Below are 20,142 nucleotides of genomic sequence, written 5' to 3' on the forward strand. Positions count from 1 at the left end.
TCGACTCCTGTTCTAATGACTTTAAAATTATTTATCCACAGTGGAACGGTGTCAGCAGGACAGATTGAGGGAGTGACATCAGGATAGCCCAGTGGGCAGGGCACTCAGCTGAGAAGTGCCAGATCACTATTCAACTCCCTTCTCCTCAGGTGGAAGAGGAATTGGAACCAGGGGGAGTCTCACATTCCAGGTAAGTACCTAGGTCAGGGCCGGTGCAACCATTTAGGCAACCTAGGTGGTCGCCTAGGGCACTAGGATTTGGGAGGGTGGCATTTTCTTCAGCAGCGACCGCAGTGGCCAGATCTTTGCCCACTCGTTTCGCCGCCGGCATTTAGGCAGAGGAAGCTGGGGCAGGGGAGCGCAGGGATGGCTGCCTGCAGCAAGTAAGGGGGTGGGGCAGCACGCAGGGGAACTCCCCGCCCCTAAGCTGATTGGCGCCATAAGCCTGGGAGGTGGGAGAAGTGAAGCAGCGACGGCGTGTTCGGGGAGGAGGCGGAGCAGGGGTGAGCTGCTTCACTTCTCCCACCTCCCAGGCTTGCGGCACCAATCAGCTTAGGCACCACAAGCCTGGGAGGCAGGAGAAGTGAAGTAGTGACGGCGTGCTCGGGGAGGAGGCGGAGCAGGGGTGACCTGGGGTTGGGGGGGGGCACAGGGCAGAGGGATAGCTCAGAGGAGGGAGGGATAGCTCAGTTGTTTCAGCATTGGCCTGCTAAACCCAGGGTTGTGAGTTCAATCCTTGAGGAAGCCACTTAGGGATCTGGGGCAAAAATTGGTCCTGCTAGTGAAGGCAAGGGGCTGGACTCAATGACCTTTCGAGGTCCCTTCCAGTTCTAGGAGATTGGTATATCTCCAATTATTACCTTTAGGGTGGGGGGTGGGGAGCTGCCACGAGGGGGCACCTCAGGGCAGAGCTGCCATGGGGGGTGCTTCAGGGCAGAGGCTCGGGGACGGGGGAGGGCACAAGGTGGAAGTTTCGCCTAGGGCGCAAAACATCCTTGCACCAGCCCTGACCTGGGTTAAGAGTTTGAGGACAGAGGGTTGTTGGTTTTGTCCTCTTGGCATTATGTGCCTATACCATTTTGCTACAGGCCAAAGGAAAGGTTTGCACAGGGCCGCCCAGAGGATTCAGGGGGCCTGTGGCAAAGTGGGGGAGCTGCGGCGCTTGTACTCAGCTGGCGGTGGTCCGGGTCTTCAGTGGCATTTCAGCAGCGGGGGGCCCTTCAGTCACTCCGCGTCTTCGGCAGCACTGAAGGGCCCCCTGCCGCCAAAGACCCGGAAATTGCTCCACTTGCCCCCACCTCTGGACGGCCCTGGGTTTGCAGCAGAGAATCACAAGCTGAGGATTCACCTAGTTGCAGCATGAACTTAAGTGCTGAATTCTCCGAGAGAAGCGGAGCTTAGGTTATACTTATTACCATGGGATATCCCACTAGTTAGCTTAGGCAGGGAGATGCCAACATACTGGGTTTTCTAAACAACATTCTGAGGTGTCTCTCTCTCCCCACCCCATTCATTGTACTGGGAGCATATGTGACTAACTCAGGCTTCATGAATCCCAGTGATTTTCTAGGACTCTACAAGAAAGGTGTAGTGACACTCAGCATTGCCATGCTTAAGATCCTTTGTGAATCTAACCCTCTATTTCTCACCTTGCTTTTATTTTGCTTAAGATAATGGTATGAGAAATGACAGGATAAGAGATTTACATACACTTGTTCAGTAACTACTATTTATATTCTGGAATACATTTATCTACTGGTGTGGCTAGACAAAGTTGTCAGCAGAATATTTTGAACTGTGAGACTGTCTTAAAAATATTATGGAACACCTTAAAGCAAATGTAATTTATCCAGAATATGGAGACTACATTTTTTTTTTAAAAGTCCTCTTTTAAAAACAAGAGATTTCCTGGATTTGTGGCTATTAATTTTTTTCGCAAAAGTTGGGGATTTTTCACACCCCTAACCCACATCAGTATGTCAATTACTCTAACTTAAGTATTTACTGAGAGTCCAAATTCCTACCGGACGAGGAGGTAGAAGAACATTATAACTAATGTATTAAACTCTAAAATTATTTTTTTCTACATCAACATGTTGTACCTTGAAAAGTTGAATATGCTACCATCTTCTGGGCCTAGACAAGCAAGTTGTGTGTCCCAATATCCAGTAAGATAAATCTTGCATTGCTAGCCCTGAAGGAACATGACTATTTTTTTTATTATTAAACCTGATATTAGAAATGGGATAGCTCCTATTCTAGGCCTCAGACAGTTGCACACCACCTGTGTGTATAACACAGGCCCCGAAAGCCCTGAATATGACTTCCTGTCTGACTTTGCCTACCAGATGATTTTGTCCGGCCCTTAAATGCCCAAAGGATGGCATTTTTTTCCCCAAAATGTATCCTCCACACACTATGTGTGCAAGGCATGATCTTGTATACAAATATAGAATTGCATGACTTACCACAAATGTCGTGGCACACTACTGGCCTCAGACCAGTGTAATTTATTTTATGTATTTTTTTATTTTGAAGGGATGGGATTTCACAATTGGTGGAAAAATATTTTATTGATATACATTTTAATCCATGTAAATTGTGGCTGTTTGAAGTTGCTCCATCAGATTTTGAATGTTAAAACTAATCATGGGGTGATGGATTGGCAGGCAGAAAGCAAGTGAAGCAATCAAAGGTGCAGGAGGAATGCAATCACATGGCTCTAATTTATCACATACAAGCTGACAGATAAATAGATTTTTTTTTAAAAAAAGGTACCTTTTGCTATTTTTGAAGATTCCTCCATTTCTAGCTGCATTCTCCATTAGAGAGAGAAAGAAGAATGCTGGAAATAGTAAACTCTTTCAAAGTCATACTGATTTTTAAGTGTGTCTATCATGACAGTTGTGTTCTTTAAAACTTTCCTTTTACCATGTTACTGGTATTCATGGTAATATCAATTTTCTATAGTTAAAGTGAGGCATTAGCATAGCTATTGGTACATGGCAGTTTTTAAAGGGAGCACAATGCTTAGAGTATGGAATGGGAACTCAGAACTGTGTTCTGTTCCCCACTTTGTCATAAATTTGCTGGGGAACACTGAACTAATTATTTAACCTTTCTGTGTCTCTTTATATCTTTTATACCTCTAAAATAAAGTAAGATAATACTTGCTTACCTTCTAGAGTTACACTGTACTAATGATCTATTTGAGATCCTTGAATGTAAGTGGAAAAAGTAAAGGAAAAATAAGTTGTAGCCATTTTTATACTCATTTACAGTCATAATTAATTTCCTGTGTTTGACACTTTCAAATTTTATGGTTGACTTTATATTATTCAGATATGCAGGTACTAAAGTGATAAACATTTTGAATTTAATCATATTTCACAACTGTCTTTTAATAATCCTCACTTTACAGAGCATACAATTTCTGCACAATCTATCAGGCATAAACTGTGTAATACAGGAGGTCATTAAGGCTTATGTGCTCCATGAGATGCCCTATACCAGTGGTTCCCAAACTGGGGTTCGTGAAATGTTACAGAGGGTTCTCGGGGAAAAAATTCCCTAATGGCGGCCAGAGCTGTCCCTAGGGACTCCAGGCAGCATGGGGCCTGCAGCCCAGCGCCCCTGGACTTCCAAAAGCTAAGCAGATCAAAGCAAGCATATCTATCACACTGAGGAGATTTAAACTTCAAGACTCCTTATAAGAAATGGAAAGGGAGGTGGATATTTTTTGCTGTTTTTAAAATTAAATAAGCAGCTAGAACTGTTTTTAAAATTATTATGAACAACAAGTTTAAGCTTTGTTATAACGTGCGTTGTTTGCTTGGACTGAATGCTTGTGTAGGAGGAATTCTTTGAGTTGGCTTCTTAAATACCTTCATGCTGTTTCACATATGATACTCCTTGGTGAAACATAGGAGCCTTGATACAAGCTATGAAAGTGAGATCTTGGAAGAGTATTGCCATTTTCATAATGTAATAAAAATACTGCAATGACAGTGTATAATAAGCATGTCATAAAAACTTTTCTATTTCCACAATCACTGCTTTTATAATTTATACTCAGGTAAAGGATAAAATCTCTGGAAATATTAACTTTTAGGAGGGGGTTCATGAGACTTGACATTTTAGCGAAAGGGATTCACAGGTTGTTAAAATTTGGGAACCACTGTCCTATACCAACAGTGACTGCTTACTCAAGAATTCACTGCAGTATTCCATACCTTTGTGCAATCCTCCATTTCTTGACAAGAATTACAAAAGGAGGAAAGTAATATTGAAGAGATCAAAGAGAAGCTGCCTTTAATGAGCACACATGGAGGTCTGTCATAACAAATTACCCTGTGATGCTTATGATTAATTGTGCTGCCACTTGTTGCATGGCAGTACAGTAATAAGCCAAGCAAGTATAATACAAGACTTTCTGTAAAATTTAGTAAATTTCTTTAATTTTATATTTATCACTGTTTGCCAGATGTGACAACACTTCATCATATATGCTCTTGTCCTGAATTATAATGGATCCTATATAGCCTTGGTTCAGTTCAGGGCTAATGAACCTATACAAGATGACAAGCCATAAGGTGTACAAATTAGAATGAATTTGTGCCAATCTGCAACATAATGATCTTGCAACCAGCTTTAAAGAGTTTCTCTTTTTTGGATATAAAACTTATCAATGAATTACACCAGTGTGTTTTTCATTATGCCCATGTTGAGGACCTGTACTCTTTTTTGAGGTATTTTGCCCTTGTTGTATAGGAGTATTTCAATTATGTCCCTATTTACCATTAGTGAGGAATGATATCAGACTCCTAAAGATTGGATTATAATTGAGATAGGCCTGACCAGCAAAGTTCAGATCTCACTCCAAACTTTAAGGTTCAGGGAATGTTGAAGATGGACCCAGGATTTTGGGTCAGGTTAATTTAGGAATTATAGTATTTAAACCAGGATTAAAACTCAGGAATCCCTGCTCCCTGCTCTTATCAAATGAAAGAATTATTTATGATAGTATATAGTTTATAATATTTATAATATATAGTATCAAATATTTACTAAAAAATTTAAACAAAAAAGAAAAAAAAAAAAAAAAACATTTTTTTGATTGTGATGTTTTGATGGGATGACTACACTGCTCTGATGGATGACACTGCATCTCTCTTCAAGTGAAATAAATAAAGGTAACCAGTCAAATGATCAAATGATAGAATTAGCAATTCTTAAATGTATCTCCATAATGATTATATTTCTAGGATGGGATTTTCAAAAGCACTCAGAGGTTACCTACCTCCGACTTCAGCGAGAGTTTTACCATTGCTGAAGGGGAGAAGTGCGAGGTCAAGAAAGTGCTTTGGAAAATCCTACACCCAGGGGCTAATGAGCCTGAATACATTGGTTTTGTAAGCTGGCAGTTTCTCTCCCCTCCATGATTTTGCAGTTAATCAGAACAATGAATACTAGAGATCCTAAGGGGCCTATTCTGATCCCTAGAAGAAGAAAGGCAATAATAAAGAGAGAAGAGAGTATCTCTGCACATGCACATAACAACACACAAACACTCTTTCTTTTTTTGCATACCTGCATTTTTTTTTTTTTTTTTTTCTTGTTTTCATTTTTTTATTTTTTTGTTTTTTTTTATTTCATACTGTTATACCTGGGTCTCCACTGATGGGTTTGTGTGAGAGACTTAAATCTACCCTACGCTAATCAGTGTGGAGTGAGATTTGAGATTATTTATATTTATTGGAAAAAAATAATAGAGAGGGGTAAAAAGCAAGCAGCAGCCCTGTGGCACCTTATAGGCTAACAGAAATATTGGAGCATGAGCTTTCATGTGTCTGATGAAGTGGGTATTCACCCATGAAAGCTTATGCTTCAATACTTCTGTTAGTCTACAAGGTGCCACAGGACTCTGTCGCTTTTTAGGGTAATAAAATAATCCCTATTGTGTCTATTACAAAGCTATAGTAAATCAAAGTCTATATTGTATGTTACTTCATCCATATGTAACTTTTTCAGAGTAGTTTGCAGCCTTATGGGATATAGCATGTTTGTTTGGAATGGGGTATATGAACCCCAGTCTATATCTGGCTAAGAGAGGATTAACACACTCACCTTGGACAGGGTGGTGAAAATGGATCTCCCCTCATTGCAGAGACTGTTTAAGAAATAGCCATGAGAGAGGGAGGTTAGTTCCCATCTGAGCCTATTTTTCCCTTCAAGAGTATGGAGAAGGAGAGGGTTATAAGACTTACTCTGGCTTTGGGAGTTTCTCTAAAAAGGGTCAGATGCTCCTTGGGAAAACAGACTGCAGGAATCTTGCTTCTAGAAGAAAATGCACCATTAAGATGCATAAGAGGGTATAACTAAGCACAGTGGTTAAAATTAAGAAAAAAGAAAACTCAGGATGAATATCCTGGAAAAACAGAACATAATCTCCATATGCATTTAAAAAGCAAATTGTAGCAAACACTAGTAAGCATTAGGGGACAATCCTGCATTAGCAGATGGATACACTAGGTTTTTAATAGTCTTTTCATGCTTCCATTACTCTTGGCTTCTTTGATACTTTGCATGGAAAGACTCCACCCCAGGAAGTAGTCATTTTAGTGTTTATTTGATTTCTTGGTTCAAGAAGCTCTTTAAAGTGTGAGCTTAGCCCCAAGAAGTTTGGTTTACATCTAGACAGTGTCACTTAGCTAGAAACTGTAATCTCTGTGCCTCAGTTCCCCATGGGTAATCGGTAGATAATGAGAATAAATCCAGTAATGTTACATGGTTTAGATATTACGGTAATGAGCACCAGAGAAAAGTCCATAAACAAACAATAGCTATCCTAGCATAACTCCAAGTGAATATAGAAGCTGCTGCTAAAAGGGCTGGCTCCAGCTTTTTTGCCGCCCCAAGTGGTGAAAAGAGAAAAAAAAAAGCCGCGATCGGCGGCTGCTTTACCGCGCTGCTTCATTCTTCGGTGGCAGTTCAGTGGCTGGTCCTTCCCTTTGCTGCGCTGGTTCCTGGAGCTGGCCCTGGCTGCTAAGCCCTCAAATGAATATGGTCCTTTTTTGGGTACTATTTGTACATAGATCAGTGTCAATCCTGATTCTGCTGTCATCACCATATTCCACTGAATTGAATGGATTCGCTCCATTTTTATATCAGTGAGAGCAAGAAGTTCTGAGACCAAATTTTTTATGCTTATAGTTAGTAGAAATCCATATTTAGATGCCTAAACTAGGACCTGATTTTCAGTGAGCAATCTTGATTCCCATGAAGTCAAGGGGATCTGTGAGTGCTCTGCACCTCCAGAAGCCAGGCCATTTTTATTTAGATATGGCTTTAGTTGCCTACCAAATTTGACTAAAATATATAAATTCTGCTATAGAAAAGATACAAGTGTTTAGTTTATAATCAAAGAGAAGCTAAATGCCACGTAAAATAAAAATGTAAAGAAAAAAGGTTTGACTACTGTGTTTAACAATATCATGCCTCATACCTGATCTGCTGCAATGAGAAATTAAGGGTGTGTACTTCCTTCCTTCCCTGATTTATTTAACCCCCATTTCTTCTGAGTATATGGATTTCTTACCTGTAGCTGAAGTGTATTTGTTTATGAGGTTTAACTTTACCTGGTTATTTCACTGTGCAGTTGGCATGTTTGGTTACAAGGAAGAAAGAGTAAGTTCTATTACAACAGACAATTATCTAAAGAGATAGGATAAAACTTCTCCTCAGTATGGTCCTGACACCATTGTCTGCTATCTCTCTGCAGGCATGAAATAGAGTTGTATTTTGTGAATGAAGTTTGATTATTTTTCAAGAAAAGCTACAGCTGTGTGTGTGTGTGTGTGTGTACACAAAAATTTATTTTATGGGAAGGTTTGATTTGAATGGAGCAAATGGTTGCCTATAGTATCCTTACCATGATGATTTAATCACATATTAGATGAGTATAGATCAACTAGGGGAAGAGATGGCACAGGGACCCCTTTCCCTATGGAACTGTTATGCAAGAGGCAGCCATGATTTGGCTACTTTCAGCTTGGGAGCACAACAAAGGGAAGTCAGCCTTTGCCTGTAGCCATAGTGACAATGTACCAGGGTTTTTCCATGGCTTTCTGGTAAGCATGAGCTGAACTGAGAAACTGAAGACAATGCACATTTCACAAGTATCCTGGGGCTTCTAGCACAAGAGCTTCTGGAAGAGCCTTTACAGGCATTACACCCGTTCCTGGCCGCCACAGGCCTAATGGCTGCTGAAAGCTCCCTTCATGAACTCCAGTAAAGCTACATTCTGTTTGGCCAGTCAGACCTCACTTTTAAGCCTTAGCCACACCTGTCAAATATTTTGTTCCATTTACTAACATTAAATCCAAATCAAATAAATATAGTAAATTTTAGTAATTCTAGCTCTTTGTTTAGTCCTTTCGGTTGTTGACCTAGATACAATATCTCATGGGTTCACAACCTCTGAGATGGATTATTGCAGATCTCTCTAGCTCAGCCTAAGCAAGAGACTCACAAAAAAGCTGCAACTGATACACAAGCCTGCAGTCCACCTCATTAGTGGAAAAGAACACAACAGACTGCACTGGCTCCTCAAGCACTAGTGCATCCAGTTTAAGGTCCTAGTACTTCTTTACAGAGCCCTCAGTAGGCTAGGTCCAAATTGTTTCTCAGACTACCTCTTCCCCAGAAACTCCACAACAGCCATAATCCAGCATGCTACATTTAACAGAACTCAGTGACAAACTCATGAGAGCAATAAGTTGAGTGTTCTAGGAGGAACCCTACAGAAGCTGTGACCAAAAGGAGTCTCTGGAGACTGCCAGAGTATCAGAGCAATTTAAAAAAACAAAACAAAAAAAGGAACAGGGCCTCCTGCTGATTCCCAGGATTTTTATGGAAGAGTTCCTTGACCTCTAAAATGGAAGGCAAACACTGCCTCCCAATCAATGATCAGGTAATGACTGTGAGGGGGCCTTCATGAAGATTTCATAAACTGTGCCTCCTCCTATGAGTTTTACAAAGGGTGTAATTGGGCTCAGGCGTCCAAGAAAAAGGCCCGTACAATTCTCTCTAAACTTTAAAGCTTAATCCTGGCTATTAATCATTTCCATACCTTCTTCCTCATTTCCTCAGAAATAGAGGAAAAGGAAGGGAACTGAAATAGCTAGAAAAACTATTTGTAAAATTTCAACACCCACTTTAAACCATAAATTGAGATGGGGGGAAAGCTTTGAAACAATGTACATCCTCTTTTCATTGTTATTTCTTGGTCTGCATGTAGGACTTAATAGAAACCAACAGAAGTTACATGCGTGGAACAAGTGCAGAATATGCACTGGAGATATGCATTGAAGTAGAGAACTTCAGTGTTGGTCAGAATGGAGACTAGTGCCTATAGACTGGAAGTGCCATTTGATGGCAAAGATTTATACAGTGGTGAAGTTTCTGCTTAACTCAAAGCCTACTTTTTGCCTTTGAAGCACTTCTTGATTTTATTTTATTTTGTGTCCTGCCTGTAGCTATGTTGTTTTTTCTTTGACTGACACCAGATAAATCACATCTGTGTTATCAAGTCAAATAGTAAACAGAAAAAAGGCAACAAGCACTTTGGAAATGTTAAAAACAGGGTTTTTTTTCAATTCTCCTAAGAAAAACAGGAATACTTGTGGCACCTTAGACTAATAAATTTATTTGAGCATGAGCTTTCGTGTTCTAGAGCCCACTTAATCGGATGCATAGCATGGAACATAAAATAAGGAGATATATATATACACATATACAGAGAACATGAAAAGGGGTGTGTGTGTGTGTATTATTTATATATATAAAAATCAGAGGGGTAGCCATGTTAGTCTGGATCTGTAAAAGCAGCAAAGAGTCCTGTTCTTTGCCTTATTCAGGTTTTAGATACTGAGGTTTTGGGGTTTTTTTTAAATTACATATAAGGAATGTTTACAAAGGAGAGGGAAGGAGGACATACTTTCTATAGACTAGATTCAGACCCCTTTACTTATATTGCATCCTCTTTCCAGAAACAATCTCATCACTTTTCTTCTATTTGTTGTGAGCAGCAGAATACAGATTTTTGTTTGGTTTTTAAACTTTAGTACAATACAAATTGGAATATCAGATTCCTTTCCCACTCCACACCCATTATCCTCCAATCTTGCTGCTGACCTGTCACCCATCTATGTGCTCTGTTTTCCTCTGACATTCTTACAGCTTCCTGACTTAGTACAGGACAAAGTTATGTACAGGTGAGATATGGTTCCATTGTTCATAGTAGAAGTGGTACGGTGTAAAATGAAGTGTTGGAGTCTTATCACTGGTCAGTCATTTCAGGTTCAGCCTTCTCAGATTACATAGGTTACATTTATAACTTTGAAATTAGAACTCCTATTATTAAAGAACTAGAAACTAATTCCCTGTAAAAATACACTAAAATGTACTCTCTACATTCTCTTTTTCAGTTAAACTCATTTTCTACTGGCATATTTGTATTAACTTCAATAGAATTATTCCTGATTTACATCAGTGAAAGAGGTTATATTGTATTAAATCTGGGCTATCAGTATCATTTTGGCCAAAGGGCAGTCAGTGAGAATATTGTACCGAGGCTATTTTTAGATAGGTCTTGTACCTTATTTTTGGGCAAACTTAGTCTTTTACTGAGATTGGTGCCAGAAAAATGTTGTCTGTTTTAATAATGCAAAGTTCCATACATTAAAATAACCTGGATATTGATTTTACTAAGAAGGTAATGTTCTGCTTTGCTCAGGTCAATAGGGCTCAGCATTGAATTTTTGGCAATGTTTGATAATTTTTTATACTTTCATTGGGCCCCCCTTCCACTCTAAGCTGCTGTGCAATGACTGAATTAACATTGGTTTCATTTTAGGATAACATATCAAATGAGTGGTGTATTATCTCCTCAACCACCTGTACCATGCCATTTTAATAGGCTACTGTGATTTATTGTTGCCTTTCTGCACCAAAAAAGGCTCTTGTTCATCAATGGCAGCAAATGTACAGCACTAAACTCATGAGTAAAATGACACACTGCTGCTCCAAGAAAGAAACCAAAGATCATATGAACTATGGCATAACAGAGAGGGTTATAGTCTCTGTAAGTCAGAAGCCTCTTCCAACATCATAGGTATGTTGATAACTGCCATTGTTTTATAGCAAAGATCATTCTCATGGAGATGCAGCACATTTTGTTAGGAAAAACAGAACCCTAAGAAAGATGGCACTCTGTTATGGTAAATATTTAACTTGGCTGCTATAATGGAATTTGTGAAATCAGGCTTTACAAACTTTGGGCCAACTTGAGCTCAATAGGCACTAGTTTAAGTAGGAACTGCACTCAGGTATGCTCCAGCAGGGAATGCGCTCAAGAAGGTCCAGTGTATCTGAGTTCCACAGTGCATGGAGAATAGGGGAAACTGCATTCTTTCATTCTAAGGGATAGTGCACAGGGAGGCAACATTATGTTCTTCTCTATGGCATTTTGCTCCCCAATGGGCAAATATAGGGAATAGCAGAGACTGCAATTGTACCTGACAGTGGTATAGCCTGTACAAGCAGGGAGGGAGGGAGGGAAAGATTTTTGCACCAACTTACAACTTGCCTCCTGTCCACACACCCACCTATGAGCGAGGCATAATCTGGCTCTGTATGCATAACCTGTAACTTTAATCACTACAACTCAGACTTTAGATAAAGCTGCAGATTATTATTTTATAAGTGGAAAGGAGACAAACTAGCTTAAAACTTCAGCCATTCCTTTGAACATACAGCGATTGCCACTAATTACTGACAGTTACCATTTGAAAGTGATGTAGTGATATTGTGGTAGGATTCCCTATACTATTACAATTAAGATGTTAAAATTATTTGAAAGTAATTAGCATAACCTGGATACTTCACGTATTCCCAATATAATTACCATTAAAATATTGACATTTACCTATTAAAAGCAATTGATGTCACTGTAGAGTTAACAAATAGTAACTACTGAAGCTATGTATTTTGGAGCTAAAAAAATTTATTTGTAAGTAAGGCTATATCTTAACCCTAAATATTCCATTTTAGGCCTACATGCCCATATTTCAGATTCTGCTATCTTCATGATAGCTAAAATCAATACATTCAAGCTTAAAGGTTAGTCTACCTTTGTGAGGGAATAAAAGAAGCGCATCACCTTCCTGATATGTAACATTGTGGGATGGACATATATCCCACCCATATCTTCCAACGTAAAAGGTCACAAAGAAAACATTAGCATTCAGAAGGGTGGCTTTGGATGTTCCCTGAGGGATATGTTTGGCAGCTTGTGACTTAAAATCCTTTCTCCATCTGTCTTCCAAAGCACAAGAAAATGTACTGGTATTCCTCATAAGCAGCGAGAGTACTTCCCAGCATGAATAAATGCAGAACCACTGTGGAAAACAAACTGACTTCCTGGAATAATTTTCTGGTTTATTTTTTGTGACCAAAATCTTGCACCTCTAGCATAAATATGGATTAGATTAAGCTAGACATTTTAGAGAATAAACTAAAGAGACTGTTTGGCAGTCTGTACAAGAGGCTTGATCAGCAACATGCACTTAACTCTAGCTCCCCATACCGTCTTGGTTGAAAACTAATCGTTTGCTTTAGTGCTATACACCTTCCAAAGTGTACCTAGGTTGCCTGATGTTCTCAGACAGTGTATCAGGGGCTGAATACTTTTCTGATTGTTGCAAGAGTAACTGGATTCTAGGAAGCCTCTGAATGCCTGAAGGACACTTTTCCCATCTCTGATTGGCCAAGAGACATACAGGGGGAAAAGGCAGTGTAGACAGAGGAGCAGAATAGACACAGATGTTGCTGAGTCACAAAGCTAAGGACACTAATGGAGAGTGGGAACTGGACTTTAAGTCACCTGTACATTTTCAGCATAGGCCTGTGATGGCCAGCTTCTCCCACGTCCTTTGCTTTTGTAGAACCTATCAGCATGTAACTGTAGCCACTGGAATCAACCCCCTACAATGTGATATTTTATAACCCTGACCCAAGTCACCAGTGTAGTACCAGAGTTCTCATGTGCTACAATAATCTTCCCTGTAGTGTGAAGAGACCGCTACCAGGACAGAGACAGCCATGCATAGGGTAAAATGTACCTCTTTCTATTTCAAGGGCTGGAAAGTTTGGCAGATATGGAAAACCCTGCCATAGTCACTTGTGCACAGAAAGGTATATTCTATTCTGAATGAGTTAAGCAAGCAGGAAGAAGGGTTGCACCAAATCCTTTTTTTCAAGCAGACATACTTAACAGTGACTGTAACCATTTTACTCCCTTCTTTTCTGACTGTTCTTCTCTCTATATAACCTCTTGTGCCCCAAACCATATACTGATATTTACACTTGGATTAACATTAGATACGGTATGTCTATTTTGAAAATGGGGAAATAGATTGGAGATCTCTAAATCAGTGCAAATCAATCTGAAGTTCTGTCCATTAATCTGCTCACCATAGAATTTCTCTCTTATATGGGATGCATGTAGGTAATTACCACATACTCACATGTGGAATCTGTAGTAAAATACCCAGATGGAGACAAATGTGCTAGCATTGTTCCTGCCTTGTCATCAAATCAACCTCAGTTATGCATGCAGAATCAGGAGTCTCATCCTTAAGAAGACACTGATAAATTTATTAGCCACTAGTCTTGCATTAAACAGTATGAAGAAAAGAACTGATCATAGACAGACATTTTCAAAAGAAAAAAATCAATGCAAATGAGACTAAATATCTCAGTCTTGGTTTATGCCAAGTAATGTGCACTTTTGCTTTGCCCCATCTCCTCCTGCCCACTACTTCAAGGACGGAGCACTCAAGCCCCAACAACCAGTCCTTTGCAGGTCCTCCGTATCTCCATTATATAGCCAGCAGCATTTTCAACCGCTTTGCATACCTTAAGGTAATAAAATATTGAAGCTAGCTTCCCAAATAAGAACCTTCCCTAGGTCAAGCCAGAGACCACCTGAAAAAAAAAATACTTCTATTCTCCAAAGGACTACCAAATTCCCTTCTACAAACCTTTCCTATGACCCCCTGGATCTCACAATACCACAGATAATTTGTAACATCAAAGGATGTTAATTAACACCCCAGCCCTCCTAACTATTAATATTAATTTGTATTAGAGTAGAGGGTAGAGCCCCTACCCAGGGATCAAGGTTCCACTATCCTAGATACTGTACAACATTGTAACAATATGATCCCTGCCTCAAAAAGCATCCAGCTAAACAACAGGTCTCTTGTCTCATGTGGGTGAGCTAATGCTACCCCTCTCTAGCCCATCTGCCACTTGGATCAGAATTATAGCCAAGAAGTAGAGAGAACCATAACAACCGGACTTCTTCCATCCAAGAAGAGATAATATAATCTGACCATATTCAGTACGTCAATGAATATGAAAAATAGTCTCTTGCCTGCTCTCACTTAAATACTTGACCTGAATGATTGATTGCAGGTCATCAGTTTGAAAGCTGGTGCAACTGAAACTTGGTTAATATATAGCCTAAGCACACAGTAACTTTTTTTGGACAGTATCTTTTTAACAAGTACACATATGCCCCAATCAGTTATAGTTTTGATTTAGTACAAAGACGATGTACATTTAAAGACCCTCCTTCTCTAACATATTCATCACTGTATCTTAACTCCTAGCAACAATATTATATTATACACTGAACAGCCAATAAGATGTGTGTATTTCAACATACCCGTATTTGTTTCCATTGTCCTCTCAATGAAGATGCAGTGACAATATTTTGCTTGAGCTTCTCAAATAAGTCACCATGAGACTGATGCTGAGCCTGGAAAAATTCAGCTCAAAGGTCTTCCAGAAAGTTATGAACATATGAAAACTGGAGAGAAAAAGTGACTGAGGTAATAGCTTTTATTGGACCAACTTCTATTGGTGAGAGAGACAAGCTTTCAAGCTACACAGAGCTGATTACGGAAACTATTTTGCAATCTTATAGCAGTTCTCAGTAGGGGGCCATGCTAAAAAATGGATTTTATGCTATCTGGCTGAGGGAAGACATGGGAAATAATTGTGTACACAAGCAATATTGTACAGTAGGACATATAAAAGTATGTCTTAATCAGTCTCAATGATTTAGAAAAAGAATTGATCCCAGCCAAGTCTTCCTTCTTGTCTTTTAAACTGTAGAAAACCTTTTTCAGAGGCCAATTGGGCATTCTGCTTAAAATATAAGGACTCAATATAGCATGCTTACCTCCTCAGCCTCTAGGTAGCATGCTGCTCTATCACCATTATTTTTTAATTCAGTGGGTGAAATCCTACTCCTATGGCAAAAAACTCCTATTGTCATTGGGGGTAGAATTTCACAAATATTGTTTGTTTGTTTTTTAATTGTTTCCTCTTTATCGCCCTCTCTTCTTGAGCTATCCAGAAGTTCTGACTGCTGGATGCTGTATTGTCATTCTCAGAAGGAAAGCCTAGGGCAGGGTTTAGACAGGACTGTTCTACACTACAAATTTAGGTCAACTTAACTACATCACGCAGGTCTGAGAAGTTTCATGCCCTGTATGATGTAAGCAAGCTGACCTAAACCCTGGGACAGACAACACTAGGTCAATGGAAGAATAATTCTTCCTAGCCTACAGCGATGAAAAAAACACTTTTGTCTGTAATAAGTGTCTGCATTGCAGTGGCACAGTTGCCATGTTGCAGTTGTGCCCTGTTGTGTTTCTACTGGAGATACCCACACTAGCTTCAGGAATAATGGCAACTTGTCAGGTACTAGTAATAAAATGCCTCATCTTTAATTCATTTTGTCTCTCTTATATTCCTTGCATAACATAACACCAATGGGATGAGGGAAAGAGGAATGAGAAGAGGCAGGTAGCTACCGGCATCAAGAATGACTATTGAGTGATTTCTTTAATCCTATTGTCCCACCCCCTCCTCATTTCACACTGTATACAATATATTGCTAGATTAAGTGCCCACTAAAACCACTTTCATGTTTAGAAACCTATTGTCTTATTCCATTGTTATCTGTGCACAAAAGTATGTGCATTCATCATAATGACAGCTGAATATTTTATTAACATCCAGCAGAAAGCTATGCTTTTGTCAAAATATTAGTTCACCTAATTAGTGTGTGTGTGTACTGTGACACAGTCCCTCCTCTGCCTTGGTGGGTCCTGTGCTTATAGGCGGGTTTGCTTGCCTCAGAGATTCACAGCAGCCCTCAGTTTGACCACTTTTGCTAGTGGCTCAAGCCTACCATTCACTCAGCTAACCTCATCACTGGCCAGCATGGGGAAAAGGAAGGAGAACAACCCCCTCAGTCTCTGCTGATCCATCTAGTGGGTTGGGAGATGGGCCAGGGACCTTCCCCTCTAGTGGGACCCACAGCCCAGGTCAATTCCTCTTATATCCAATAGGGGGGGAAGAGGTATGGGGGGGAAGGTATGGGGGGGAACCCAGGCCCGCCCTCTACTCTAGGCCTAGGTTCCTGTGGATCACAGCTGTCTACAGTGTTTCTTGTGACAGCTACAACTCCCTGGCCTCCTCCCAACACCCTCTTTAACCTCACCGCAGGATCTTCCTCCTGATGCAAGATAGTGTGTATACTCCGCAGTCCTCCAACAGCACACTTCTCACTCCTTGCATGCCCCTCACTGACTGAAGTGAGGTCCTTTTTAAACCAGGTGCTCTGATTATCCTTTCTGCCTTAATTGGTTCCAGTAAGTTCCTGATTGTTCTGGAACCGCCCCTGCTACCATACCCAGGGAAAAGGTACCTGCTTAATCTGGGGCTAATGTATCTGCCTTCTATCACTCTCCTGTAGCCATCTGGCCTGACCCTGTCACAGTATATATGGGCTCTTAAGCCCCCCATGGGGAAGGGTACTCATCTCTGCAAAAGCTTGACATGGAAGACTAACAAAAACTATTTTTGCTTCTGGCTTTCTGAAACTAGAGATATCTAAATAAGAACATTAGAGAGATGGCTGAAAATGCTGGGTTTTCTGTTTTACATGGAGTCTGATCGCATCCTCATCACCATGCCTTCCAGACTTGCTCTAAAATGGCCTCTGAGCATGCTTAACCGATCAGGCCCCACAGGCAAGATAAGCAGAGGAGCACCTATTTTGAGAGTCCCACTGGGTAAGGGCAGGAATTAGATGGCAAACAACTCAGTGGTGTCTGAGGTGAGGTGGCTTTGAGCAGTGCCTACTGGCAGAAATTTAGGCAGCAGCTGAGCTGCTGCTTTGAGAATATAAAGTTAGGGTTTAGGTACCTAAAGTGGTGGTTAGGCACCTGAGTCATCCTTGTAAATCCCACCCTGGTTTTCCCAAGAGTCACACAACTGAAATTTCAGAATAGCAATCTGGATAAAAATAAGTTAAGTGGCTAATGTCACAGAGCACTCCATTCACTGCAAAGGGCCACAATCCTTATGGCCATATCTGCAGATTACCTTTACTCAGGTCTGATGCCCCCTTCTGCTGCTTGCTGCACATGCTGCCATCTCTCTCACTCCCAGTGTACTCAGTCAGAGGGCCAACTCTGGAAGACCAGCCAGGTCACTGTAGTCTTCTCCTTCCAGGGTATCAAACTCTTTTCATACCGGCGGCATCAGGTGGTCTTCTAATGCACTGCCCTGATGATGCTACTTTCCAAGTGGCTGGTAGGGGGACCCAGGCCTGCCCCCTAATCTGGGTTCCAGTCCAGGGATCCTCTGCCTAGCAACTGTGGTCTGCTTTCCCTCAGACTGTTAACCTTTCCTTGGACTCCTTCCTTCAGCTTCTGGTTCCCCAATCTGGGTGTACTAACTCAAATTCCCTCCTCAACTATAGACTTCTGAGCTCCATTGCCTCAAAACACACCTCCCTACTCCCAAGGAGTGACTGTGGATTATTTCCTTGCAGCCCCTTGCTGTTGCCAGCTTCCTGGCTTTATCCCAGCCCCACCTGTTCTTTCTCAGCTGGGCTCCATCATCATTCAGGGGATTGCTTAGGCCACCTAAATCCCATCAGCTATGGCCTATCTGGTTAATTGGCTTGTTCTCAGCCCTTACAGTCTGATGTATTTTGAACACCTCATCACAGATAGATAAATAAAAGGAACTTCAGAACCATCAAACCCAAGATCCCTTGATATTGATACATTGGAGAACTGGGCTATAGACAGCAAACTGAAATTCAACAAAGACAAAGCAAGATGCTACACTTAGGGAAGAAAAACCAAATGGTGAGAATACAGCACTGCTGAGGAGTATTTGGGAGCTTTGGTTGATCACAACCTCAGAAAGTCAATGTGATGCTGTTGCAAAAAAAGCAATTGCCATTTTAAGTTGCATTAACAGAAGCATTGCTTAGTACTGCACTAATAGTACCGCACTACTCTGCACTGGTTAGGCCTCAGCTGGAAGACCATGTCCAATTTTGGTCACCAATTTATAGAAAGGATCCAGAAAAACTGGAAAGGATCCAGAGGTGAGTGACAAAGATGATCAAAAGGGATGGAATGCAAGCCATAGAGGAATGACTGAAGGAACTGGGTATGTTTAGTTTGGAAAAGAGGATATTGAGGGAGGGACATGATAGCAGTCTTCAAATACTTGAAAGGTTACCATAAAAAAGATGGAGAAAAATTGCTGTCTTGCCACCGAGGACAGGACAAGCGTGTTGTATCAAGCAGGCAAGGTACTAACAAGCTTCAACAGGACTTTATTTTTACAGTGGAAACCTCTTTACCAAGCTGCAGCTGCACCCTCTGTAACTCTCACTCAGCCTCCTCAACTCCACCCTTCCTGTTTCCTGTCCTTTCAGACTCCCAACAGCCACTGCTCCCAGTTCTAATAATCACAAACAGCATCTAAACACCACATTCCCTCCTCTCTTAAGAAACTTTCCCAATTAAAACAAACATTGTTGTTCTAACCACAGGAACAAATATGAAACAAGACACTATACTGTTGGCAGAAATATTACACTGAAAACACTGTAGATACTACATCAGAGGGGTTGCCGTAGATACTACATAACATATAGATATGTAGATACTACATAACAGTCTCTAGTCCAGGCAGGTGGTCATGTGGGTCTGACAGGCTGTCTTTCAAGCCCCAGTTCCAGTGCAATGTCTTGTTGTGTTGGTCAGGGCTGGCTCTACTGTTTTCGCCACCCTAAGCAGCGCGCCGAATTGCCGCCAGGACAGTCAGGGCAGTCGGTGTGCCGTTAGGGCAGCATGCGCGTTTCCGTGGGGGCAGCAGTTCGGCAACAGCTTCTGTCTTCAGCTGGAAGACAGAAGCTGCGCCGCCACAGACAGCTAAACCTAGAAGCTGCTGCCGAATTGCCGCCGCCGCGGAAACATGCATGCTGCCCTAACAGCGCACGGAGTGCCCCCGCCGTCCAGTGGCAATTTGGTGCACTGCTTGGGTACAAAAACACAGGGACTGCCACCCCTCGTAGATTGCTGCCCCAAGCACCTGCTTGGGATGCTGGTGCCTGGAGCTGGCTCTGGTGTTGGTTCTACGGTGAAGTCATCCAATGCAGACTGGGTGTTGGCATAATCTCCTCTTGGTGCATAAGCAGGTGCAAGATAAGAAGCATTCCATACCTACCCATCAGAAAGATGATAGGTGTAAGGTCCCTTCTTCTCTATAATTTTAAGAGGAGCTGTGAATGTATGGTCCCCTTTGTGTAAAATTCCAGGTTTTCGTATTCTAACGAAGGAACCATACTCAAATTTTGGTTCCTTAGCACCCCGCCGCTTGTCTGTGAAAGCCTTAGACTTTGCTTGGTTCTGTTCAACTGTTTTTCTCACATCATCCTCGTTTGGGGCATCAGGTCGTGCCTTTAACAATCCAGCAATGTTCAGTTTAGTATTCATCTGTTTCCCATGCAGTAACTCCGTGGGTGATCTTTGCGTTGTGGCATGTCGTGTAGCCCAGTATGCTTGCAAGAAATCAGTAGTGAAGGGTATCTATAAATCGCCCTTCCAGTTTAGCTGTTTGCAAACTCTCTTTCAAACTTCTGTTAAACCGTTTGATTTCCCCATTAGCTTGAGGGTAATATAAGGATGACCTTCT

General features: G+C 41.2%; 1 long non-coding RNA gene across 5 annotated transcripts in view; it reads right to left on the reverse strand.

The window, feature by feature from the left end:
• LOC120405520 overlaps window positions 1–20,142 on the reverse strand; it is a 112,553-nt gene that overhangs the window by 9,971 nt on the left and 82,440 nt on the right. For 3 of the 5 annotated variants that reach the window (XR_005598640.1, XR_005598639.1, XR_005598638.1), the window contains 2 exons: window positions 6,267–6,336; window positions 6,127–6,169 (listed from right to left, as the gene is read on the reverse strand). This is a non-coding gene — a long non-coding RNA (uncharacterized LOC120405520). Of the gene's footprint in view, window positions 1–6,126; window positions 6,170–6,266; window positions 6,337–14,791; window positions 14,936–16,639; window positions 16,708–17,526; window positions 17,964–20,142 lie in introns of those variants that run through there. The other 2 variants (XR_005598641.1, XR_005598642.1) reach the window with 2 other exon arrangements.

The sequence above is a fragment of the Mauremys reevesii genome, linkage group 5, assembly GCF_016161935.1.
Source record: "Mauremys reevesii isolate NIE-2019 linkage group 5, ASM1616193v1, whole genome shotgun sequence".
Lineage (NCBI taxonomy): Eukaryota > Metazoa > Chordata > Testudines > Geoemydidae > Mauremys > Mauremys reevesii.